This window comes from Fundulus heteroclitus, chromosome 16 (assembly GCF_011125445.2).
Source record: "Fundulus heteroclitus isolate FHET01 chromosome 16, MU-UCD_Fhet_4.1, whole genome shotgun sequence".
Lineage (NCBI taxonomy): Eukaryota > Metazoa > Chordata > Actinopteri > Cyprinodontiformes > Fundulidae > Fundulus > Fundulus heteroclitus.
In genome coordinates, this window is record NC_046376.1 from 37097857 (window position 1) to 37108117 (window position 10261).

Sequence of the window (10261 nt, forward strand, 5' to 3'; positions counted from 1 at the left end):
TAAACAAGGAAGCAGCTAACGGCTATTTGCATCTCCTGGCAAAACAATGAAGAAAGGTTCAAGATCCAGTGAAAAAAAGCAGTGAACAATATGGTTCCAAAAGACTGGAATGTCCCTGGGAATACAGTATGAACGTTGGTGTTCACTGAAGTGGAAGCTAAAGCTGCCAATTGCTCAGATGTGACCACAGAGTTGATTGAATGAGTAAATGTTCTGATATGAGGCTCTTGTTGCTGTAGATGGGTGTATTCAATTAACAATGGTTGATCTTGAATGTGCCGCTTTACTGCAAGGCATTTCAGAGGGTCAGGCTTAGTCTGGCATTATTTGATTTTGATTTATTAATTAAGCAAACCGGCATTATGATAGTTCTGCAATACTGCCGGTAAATGGCGCCACTTCTGTTTATATCTGCTCATCGTGCCTCAGCCTCAGAAAGTATCACTATCAAGATGGAGGCTTGGTGTATATACCTTTATTTTATCATGCTCAAACGGTTTTTGGTATTTTTTATAAGCATATTACGTGGCTATATACCTTTAAGTGGTGATGTTTTTTTTTTTTTTTACTGTTTTGTTAATCCGTTGCTTCTTTGCTCTGTTAAGTGATATCTTAGACTTATACACACACACACACACACACACACACACACACTCAATGAATTATTAAAAATTTTCTGATACAAGTTATGCTGTTTTCTGTGTGAATGTTTCTTCTAATTTGAAAATTCGGAACTTTCATCAGTCAACATAGATTTCTAGAGCTACATATACAATTGGGTAAAAAATTATTCATAGTGTTAGCAGATTTCGTTTTAATATTATGTTTCAATTCCAATTAGAATCAGCTTTATGTGCAAATTTCGTGCACATAAACAAGGAATATTAATTTTGCTCTTCTTCCCTCTCAGTAACGAAATTTTAAATATAGATATATATATATATATACAAAAGGAAATTAAAAGTATAGGGTAAATATGCAAATAGTGCTCTGTAATGCCAACCTGAAGGCAAAGTCTTGACACTTTGTGTCTAGGCTGTTTGGGGTCTGCAGAGATGTTCAATTAATTTGTTTATTTATATGGCACCAATTCACAACAGATGTCATATCACGGCACTTTACTAGGTCAGTTTTATAGAATTATATAGACAGACTTGTAAAAACATTTTCTATCTAAGGAAATGCAGCAGATTTCATCAAGCCATTGACTTGCAGGATTCACTCCTCTTGGATGAGCATGGAGCCACAGTAAACGGTCGCCTACATTGGGTCATTGACTTTGCAACAATCCATCATGTTGAGCATGCATAGTGACAGTAGAGAGGAAACCTCTTTAACAGGAAGAAATCTCCAGCAGAACCAAAACAAGGCTCAGTGTGAACAGCCATCTGTTTTTCATCCTGTTTTTCGGTGAAGGCGGACGCTTTTCCTTTCTCTCCTCTCTTCGTGACAAAGAGCAGCCAAAAAAACCCTTATGATGAGTAAGATTAACGGGTCTCGTGTTCCCTCGCCCGGATGCGGGTCACCGGGGCCCCACTCTGGAGCCAGGCCTGGAGGTGTGGCACGTTGGCGAGCGTCCGGTGGCCGGGCTTTTACCCATGGAGCCCGGCCGGGCTCAGCCCGAAGAGGTGACATGGGTCCCCCTTCCGACGTGGAATGTCACCTCTGGACTCTGGACGTGGAAGGGCGTGGTTGGGAGGAATGGCCCACCTGATCTGAACTGGAGTGGTGTTCTGTTGTTGGACTTCTGTGCTCGTCATGGATTGTCCATCACGAACACCATGTTCAAGCATACCCTCATCTATGGTCACGAGCTTTGAGTCGTGACCGAAAGAACGAGATCCCGGATACAAGCGCCCGAAATGAGTTTTCTCCGTGGTGTGTCAGGGCTCTCCCTTAGAGATAGGGTGAGGAGCTCAGTCATCCGGGGAGGATTCAGAGTAGAGCCGCTGCTCCTCCATGCCGAGAGGAGCCAGTTGAGGTGGCTCAGGCATCTAGTTAGGATGCCTCCTAGACGCCTCCCTGGTGAGGTGTTCTGGGCATGTCCCAGGGGAAGACCCAGGACACGCTGGAGGGACTATGTCTCTCGGCTGGCCTGGAAACGCCTTGGGATTCCCCCAGAGGAGCTGGCCCAAGTGGCCGTGGAGAGGGACGTCTGGGCCTCCCTACTGAAGCTGCCACCCCCGCAACCCGGCCCCGGATAAGCGGAAGAAAACGGACGGAATGGACCTCTCTTCGTCTCTTTTCCCCCTCTCCCTTCCCCACCTTCCTGCTTGCTTCTATCAATCTTTTTTGGAGCCTCTTTTTACATATCTTCCAAACTATAAATTATGGATCTAGTCAGCTTGACTCTCAATGCAACTGATCAAATTTTCACGAGAAAGAGAAGGAGAGCACCTGTGCCTGATCGGACATGTGCAGTTGGACACACAGTGGGTTTAGGTCCTACCCTTGCCCTGGCTCTTTGTGCATGTGTGGGTACTCTGGCTTCCTCCCACAGTCAGGTTAATTGGCTTCTAAATTCTCCTTAGGTGTGAGTGTGTGTGTGTGTGTGTGTGTGTGTGTGTGTGTGTGTGTGTGTGTGTGTGTGTGTGTGTGTGTGTGTGTGTGTTGGGAGGACAGAACACGACTATGTGTAACACTTTGAATGTCTTTTTACTGAAAAGTGCTATATAAATAAACTCACATTACCTACCCTTACGATCTGCCATAGCCGACTGGGGGTCAGAGAGACACAAAAATAGCACAGAAGCACTTATTCAAGAGTACTTTCTATGAGAGAAAAGTAAACTCAACAAAAATATAAACGCAACACTTTTGGTTTTGCTCCCATTTTTTTATGAGATGTACTCAAAGATCTAAAACTTTTTCCACATACACAATATCACCATTTCCCTCAAATATTGTTCACAAACCAGTCTAAATCTGTGATAGTGAGCACTTCTCCTTTGCTGGGATAATCCATCCCACCTCAAAGGTGTACAGAGCCCCAAAAGGGACATGGAGGGAGAAAAAAAACTTTTGCGAGTTCTCGCAAAGGTTTTCCTATGTCAGCGAACTGGAAGTAAAACAGACACACAACAGTGGAGAAACAGGTGCACTGCTATGGGAGGATAATACGCCAGTGTGTCAGCTACAACCATGGAGGATGATATGGAGCAGTTCTTAGTTTTAAGTGGCTCTACCGAGAGCCGATTTTCCCATCTTTTTCCCTCTCTCTTTGCTTTCTCCTTATGAGTTAAATCTGTTTGTGAACTTCGGTTGGCGCTCTCCATTCAGGCCGCCTCTTAATCAAGGTGCCACCCCACATCAGCGTAAGCGTTGATTACGTCATTAAGACCTCCCCCTTTACGTATCACGCAAGGTGATGCATAAAGGGTCACGTGTTGTCATAGTCGCCATCTTGGGGCGGCACAGCATAGCTAAGCTGTAGCTAGCTGTTGAAAAAAACATTGAAGCGTCTAGCTGGATTCTCAAAGCTGTTTGTCTTTTAATGCTGCTGCGTCAGTGCCGACGTCTCGAATGTGATGTTTAAATAACTGAGTGAACTAAGATTTGCTGGCTCTTATTTTAACCCATTTTTGACTCTTATTTCCACATATATTTTGCATGTTTAGTAGTGAGTAGAGTTCCACGGTTGTTGAATCAGAGAATTACTGTAACAGGGAATTGCTTTTGGTTCAATAAAAGCAACAACTTGTGGAATAGTAATTGTTTGTGCTCATTCCAATTCACAGTTGCATGGTCTTTTAGAATATAGAGTTACCACTTTAGTGTTAACATCTGACATTAAAACAGAGACATTATCATTGGATTGGTGATAAAGGAGTAACGGTAAACTCTAGCTTGCAGTTATAATTTGAGTTATCGACACTGCTGGATAGATCTCATAAATCAGGAACCGATCAGATCAGGCCTCCTGTTCCAGCATAAATGAGTCCATAACAGCTAATTAATAAATGCATTAGTGCTATAAATTATTACAAGCTTACCGCTGGTATCACCACCATTTGGGCCACATTTTCTTATAGCTACTATTTAAATTTCAATTACCTATTATTAAAATTATAATGCCAAATTATAATAATAATAATCATATTCAAACAGCTTCTGGCATAACAGTTTCTAGAGAAGTCCCAAAAGACGACATTACATGAATGAAGAGAGACAAGGTCAGTATACCATCCATTCAATAACCTGACGTAAATTTAGCAACACAGCATTCGTGACAAAGTTAGCATGGATACTATGCTATCGTAAGCTAATATTGGTAATATTAGCAGAATTGTAGAAATGCATAATTGTTTTCATTTTATTATAGTGAATGCATACTTATAGCCTAATAACAATGATAACATGATATGATGAAACTTGAGTAGAGGATAAAACTGGTTGCCATAAAAATTTTGGACGCCCTGGCTGGTCGTGCATACTGTAGACTGTAAAGTCTGGTTAATTTTCATATCAGGAAAACTGCATCGTCATGATCAGCTGGTTAACATTCCTTGCCAGTGATTTATCATAGTATAAAGTTAGTGACATTAATAGAACCAACACGTTTTGAGGCACATGTGGCTTAAAGAACAAGGCTTGTCCTGGTGAGCTTTGCATAAAGTGTAATTTAGCAAAGTAACCCTTGCAAGCAGTCAGCGACCTTTCCAATCTGCATTTGCTGACTATTTTATTAAGCATCAGAGTAAAACTACAAAATAAATAAATAACAACTGGATACAGATCTTTGACACAGCACTGTTTTTATTTTTTTACTTTATTAGCATGAATACCTTTCTGAAACATACATTAACTAATGTATAAGACATTTAAAATTAATTTGAAGAATTTAAATTTAGTCAGCTAATTAAATATTTTAAATTATTAATCATAAGGATAAATGTTGATTTAAATACATTCATTTAAAAATAAGTAAATGGGTTATGTATGTAAATTCATAGATTACTCTATACCTTTATGTAAGATACTTGGTTATAGGTGGAGTTTTAGTCATATAGCTCAACCAGCACAGGGCCAGCTTTTGGCTTTGTTCAGGTTGAGATAACCTGGACACCAAATGTTTTTGGACCATGAAATGGAGAATGTAAACCATAGGAGAAGTTTTTAATTTTTCCACGTTGAATCAAGGAATCTTCATCTTCCAAATTAAATGGTGCATCTGGAATGTAGTTTCGGTTTTTACTAAAATGACGTCACTAAGAGCTACTTTTATTCTTATGAATCTTTGTGAATACAGGTACTGTAGAGTAAAGTAATCTGATAGGATGATATGAAGTGATCAGGTCTTTGATGTATTCTGGTCTGGATTTAACCAGGAGCACTGTTGCCTTTTGCATAGACTGGTGACCCGTCCAGGGTCTACCCCGCCGCTTTCGTATTGGCTGCTGGAGGTAGGCACCCTTTATTCTTGAGGTGCACATAAAGGACACTCTTTTGAGGACCAAAATGTTCATATTTTGGACAGAGAAGATAGATGGTTTGAGAGAGGGGTGAAGGAAGCCATTTACATAAAGCAAAAAAACCCAACTTTTACCAGAAGGGGAGGGATCAGGTTTCAACTTTCAAAAATTTGCGACACAGCGATAGACCAATTCACGCGTGACGTCACAAGCAACATCCGCGTCACGCTGGTAGGCAAAAACAGTACTGTTTTCGCCTACCAGCGTGACAAAACAGGTGATTTAGAGCGTACTTTTAGCTAGTTTATTTTTGGAATCTAAACAATGCCTATGACTCGTTGTGCTCCCAGTTGCACACAGAGGCATTGCAAATCATCGGATGTACGTTTCTTTCGTTTACCGAAAGACGACGAAAGAAGAAAGAAATGGATAATTTCAATGAAAAGGATGCAGGCAGACAATTTCAATCGATCGTGGGAGCCATCATACTACGAGAGCAGAATTTGCAGTCTACACTTCATCTCCGGTAAATACAACTTAAATTTGCACTAGTCATTGTTCTACTTAAATAATTTCTCTAAATAAAAATTAGGATATATACTTAAGTCAAGACGTAAACGTTTGTTTCATAATAATATACGTAGATGTACAATGTATGCAAACCCTCTGGCATGAATCTTAATAAGACAATATATCCAGCAACGGAATATATATTCAATTGTTGATTTAGAGCTACTTCACAGTGACTACTCTAAAAATATTTAGATCTGAGATTTATACTGTCGTTGGCTCACAAAGCACACAGTCGTGTCCTTCTCCAGTATGTTACGCAAACATGTCTGAACATGTCCCAATATGAGATAGTTGTAGCTGTCAAGTGATGTCATGGCTTTCATGCTCTCTCGTGTGTACTGGCCTGGCGCGTTGACGAGGTAGCTGTATATGTCGCCGTCGCCATACGGAACACTTGGCCAGCATTTCACAGACTCGCTCCATCCCTTCAGGCTTTTGCTGTATGGATCTGGCAATCTGGTACCATCATCAACCATCAACTTATTTTTATAACGATCTTGTGATACATTATCTAAAGAACAAAAATATGTTGAACTCGCCGTCTCCGTTGTTTTCGTCCGCCATTGTGTTCGCCTTTTGCCTACCAGTCAGGTGCGCATGCGCGAAAAACCTGAATCAAAACAATAACAATGAATTGGTCTATAGGTTTGATTCATGCCAAGTTTCACCCAAATTCACTCCTCCACACATGTGACCACAACATTCCTCCTGTGAGCCAGGCAAACAATGAGCCTAACAACTCTCCATTATTTGGGCGACCAATTCCAGGTGAATTTGCATTTGAATCTAAGCTCCAATGGGGCCTCGCCTGCAGGTCTATTAAGCTTGGAACTACACACTACTCCAGACATTTAAAGCTTCCTGGATGGGAAGCGAAACATATAGGGCTTGGGCGTCATGACGTATTACTTTCCGTGGCCGCCATGTTGAATGCCTCCGCCGCCGCTACTCAGACTACTGCTTATGACTACCGCGTACTGTACTCCCTCTCTCAGCCGTGTTTTAATTTGATTAATTTCACCTTAACTTGATGTCAACCATGGTAAACCATTGCTGTATTGTGGGCTGTAACAGTGCAACACATGATCGCCATGGGAAAAACATAGAAAATGGGTTAACTTTCCACCGCTTTCCTGCCTGGAGGCGCAACCACGGAGAACAAGTGTCAGCAATAACGAAGAGTCGTCGGCTCGCTTGGATCGCGACTTTAAGACGACCGAACATAACTTTCCACAGTATCCCGATGTCAATGAGAGTGTGTTCCCTGCATTTTCATTCTGGTAAGTTAAAGATGCACGGTTTTATTTTATAGCCTACATTGTTTCTTTCCTTCAACCGCGACACCACATACATGCACATAAATACTAAAACGGCAGCGGGAAAAGGCTCAAATACGTGAGAAACCAGGAGGGTTTAGGGAGGGTTGGCAGTTAACGTTATTAACTAAACCTTTGAAACACATAGCAGCTAGTTAAAAGTACATTACATGCGTGAGTGGTTGTTAGCACTAACGGTTAGCAGGTGCCAGAGCCCGTCTGAGCACAGCTCACCTTTGTACGAATCACTGTGTTCCCACTGTTTGCTGGCTTTATGATCTGCAGCTCCTGAACCCATCCATTCATGAACTGCACATGAGACTCCAAGTACTTGTAGCTTTGGAACTGTTCTGAAGTATAGGCGCTCACATCGCAAACAAGGTAGCCGAAGACGTCCGATATGCAAAACAGTGGCAACAAGACGTCATTGGCGCTCCATAATAATGCTGATTTTGTCAACATACCGGTCCCTGGCTTCTCTATTTAATGTGTCCTGGTAAATTTCAGATCCTTTTCGGGATTTTAACATATTTTTTCTATCTATTCTTTCTCAACTCTACTTCTACATCTCTTCGTTCAACAACATTATGTCAGAGGTATTTTATCGTTGCGTTGCCATCAACATGGCCGCCACGTCCCACAATGCAACGCGGATCCCAAGACCTATTCAGCTTCAGAATAGAAGTCCAGTTGTTTTATTTTTATTTTTTAACCTTTTTTGGATTGATCATGACCTGGATGACTGAGAATCTTCACCAACACCAAGGTTTCTATTTATTTTCTTATAATTGAGGCCAATGTAATGCTATCTAGATTAACTGATTTACTAAGCAATTACTTCTTCAAAGACCTTGGCGCAGACTTCTGCCTTGTCTGAATGAAGAAAATGTTTTTATGCCTAAAACTGAAAGGAAGAGAATAAACAGGTAGAAACCTATGTAGCAGTTTGCTGGTTCTTCTTCAGATGTTGTGGTAATGTTTGCTGGATGGCAGCCTTTCAGCTGCTCTGAAACAGATCTGGCAAGGACTAGTAGTGTAGAAACATGCAAGGACTCTGTAAGGACGGCATCTCAGTTCCTCTCACTATCCACTGCAGGACCCTCTTCTCTTATTCCTGGAGAACCATGCTGAGAAACAATATGTAAACACTACCATGGCTCTGTAGAAAGGAACAAAGAATGCTCTGCAGAGAAGCTATTTAAGTTAACTTTTCAGCACTGATTCCGGGGATGGAGTTTTTCAAGAATAAAACATAAAATAAAAACTGAACACTGCTGGGATCTGACTGGGTTCAAACTGTCAGCCACAACTTGTGTCGCATTTATGTTTCCATAGCTATTTTTAACATCTAATATGAACTTAGACTCTGTGGATGTGTGTGTGTGTGTGTGTGTGTGTGTGTGTGTGTGTGTGTGTGTGTGTGTGTGTGTGTGTGTGTGTGTGTGTGTTGGGAGGACAGAACACGACTGTGTGTAACTGTTATTTCTGACTTTTTCTAACAATGTTAAAATCCTCAACTTACACATCAGCCAAGAGAGTGATGTAATTCTGTGCTCTGAGAGCAACAGAGCTGCCACACACCACCAGAACACATTGTGACTTACTGAGAGGAGGAGCCTAGAGCAGGGCAGCTGCTTTTAAAAGGCACTGCTTCTAACTTTGTCAGAACAGAAACAGAATCCTGGGTGTGAGTGACGGCGAGCTACAGCTGAGCTGCTGAACAGAGGCAGGCTGGTAAGACAAACATCTCTCATATCTAAAAATTAGTCTGAAGTCAAACTAGTGCTGTAAGAGCAAATATATGGGACTATTTTTTGGTTTATAACTGCTGTGATCTGATGGAATCCAACTATATACAAGTCGTGTATATAACCACACAAGCTGCTTGTTTTCTTAGCTGTTTTGCAGCTGTCATATTGACTTAACTAATTTATTTGACAAGTTTCCCAGTTTGTAATTATCTGTTTATGATGGCTGGAAACATTGTGTAACCTGTTGTATTGACAAATTATTAGAAACAGCATCATGACATAATTTAACATTGCATTTTGACATCTCTGTCTTCCCCCATCTTAAAAAGTTTTAACCCAAAAAAGTCCACTGTCAAGGATAATTTTCCCCTAAGCTCGACAACAGTTAGCTCAAATAAATATTTCTTTATCTACTTAAACTGCTAAATACAAGTGTAACAGCACAAATTAGTATCCATTTTAACAATGTTATAATGTGTAAATAATTAAGAGTGGTAAGTTGACTACTATCAAATAGCTTTATCTTAGCTCCATATCCAAGTTTAAGAGGCTGCAGAGCTTAATGAAATAATTGAGATATTGGTTATCTGCCCACAAAAATGAATGTGACTTTTTCTGAACAAATATTTGCTCATTAGGTTTAACTGGAAGGAGTCTCTTGTTTTTAAACAGCTGAGTCAGCATACACCTTATAGAGACACTAAAGATAAATAAAGTGATAAAGACTAAACCACTGGCCATATAGGCTTTGACATATACTTACCCTTATATAAACACACAGCTAGGACCCTTTAGACCCAAACAACAGTTCTACGAAAAACATATAAATTCTATTTTTTTTGTTTCCAGGCTTACATATGCTAATCAGCTTCAGCCCTGATCAGAATAATACAATTTTATACATTTTTAGAAATATTTCTTTTCCTTTTTTATGCTGTCTTTGTCATTATAGCATTCCTATTTTAGAGTGGAATGTTTGAGGGATGTGTGGGGTTTTATTAGACTGTTTTGTGATTTGATTATTTATTTCATTGCCATACAATAATAAAAAAAAATCAACAGATCATTTACAGCACTCATGCCAACTAGTGGTTATGTATGCAATTTCATAAACAAATTAAAATAACAGTAGTAAAAAATAGAGTTTAACCCAGAGGATCCAATGGAAATGGTAGTCACAGGTAGTACTGCACAATATAATGCAAAATGT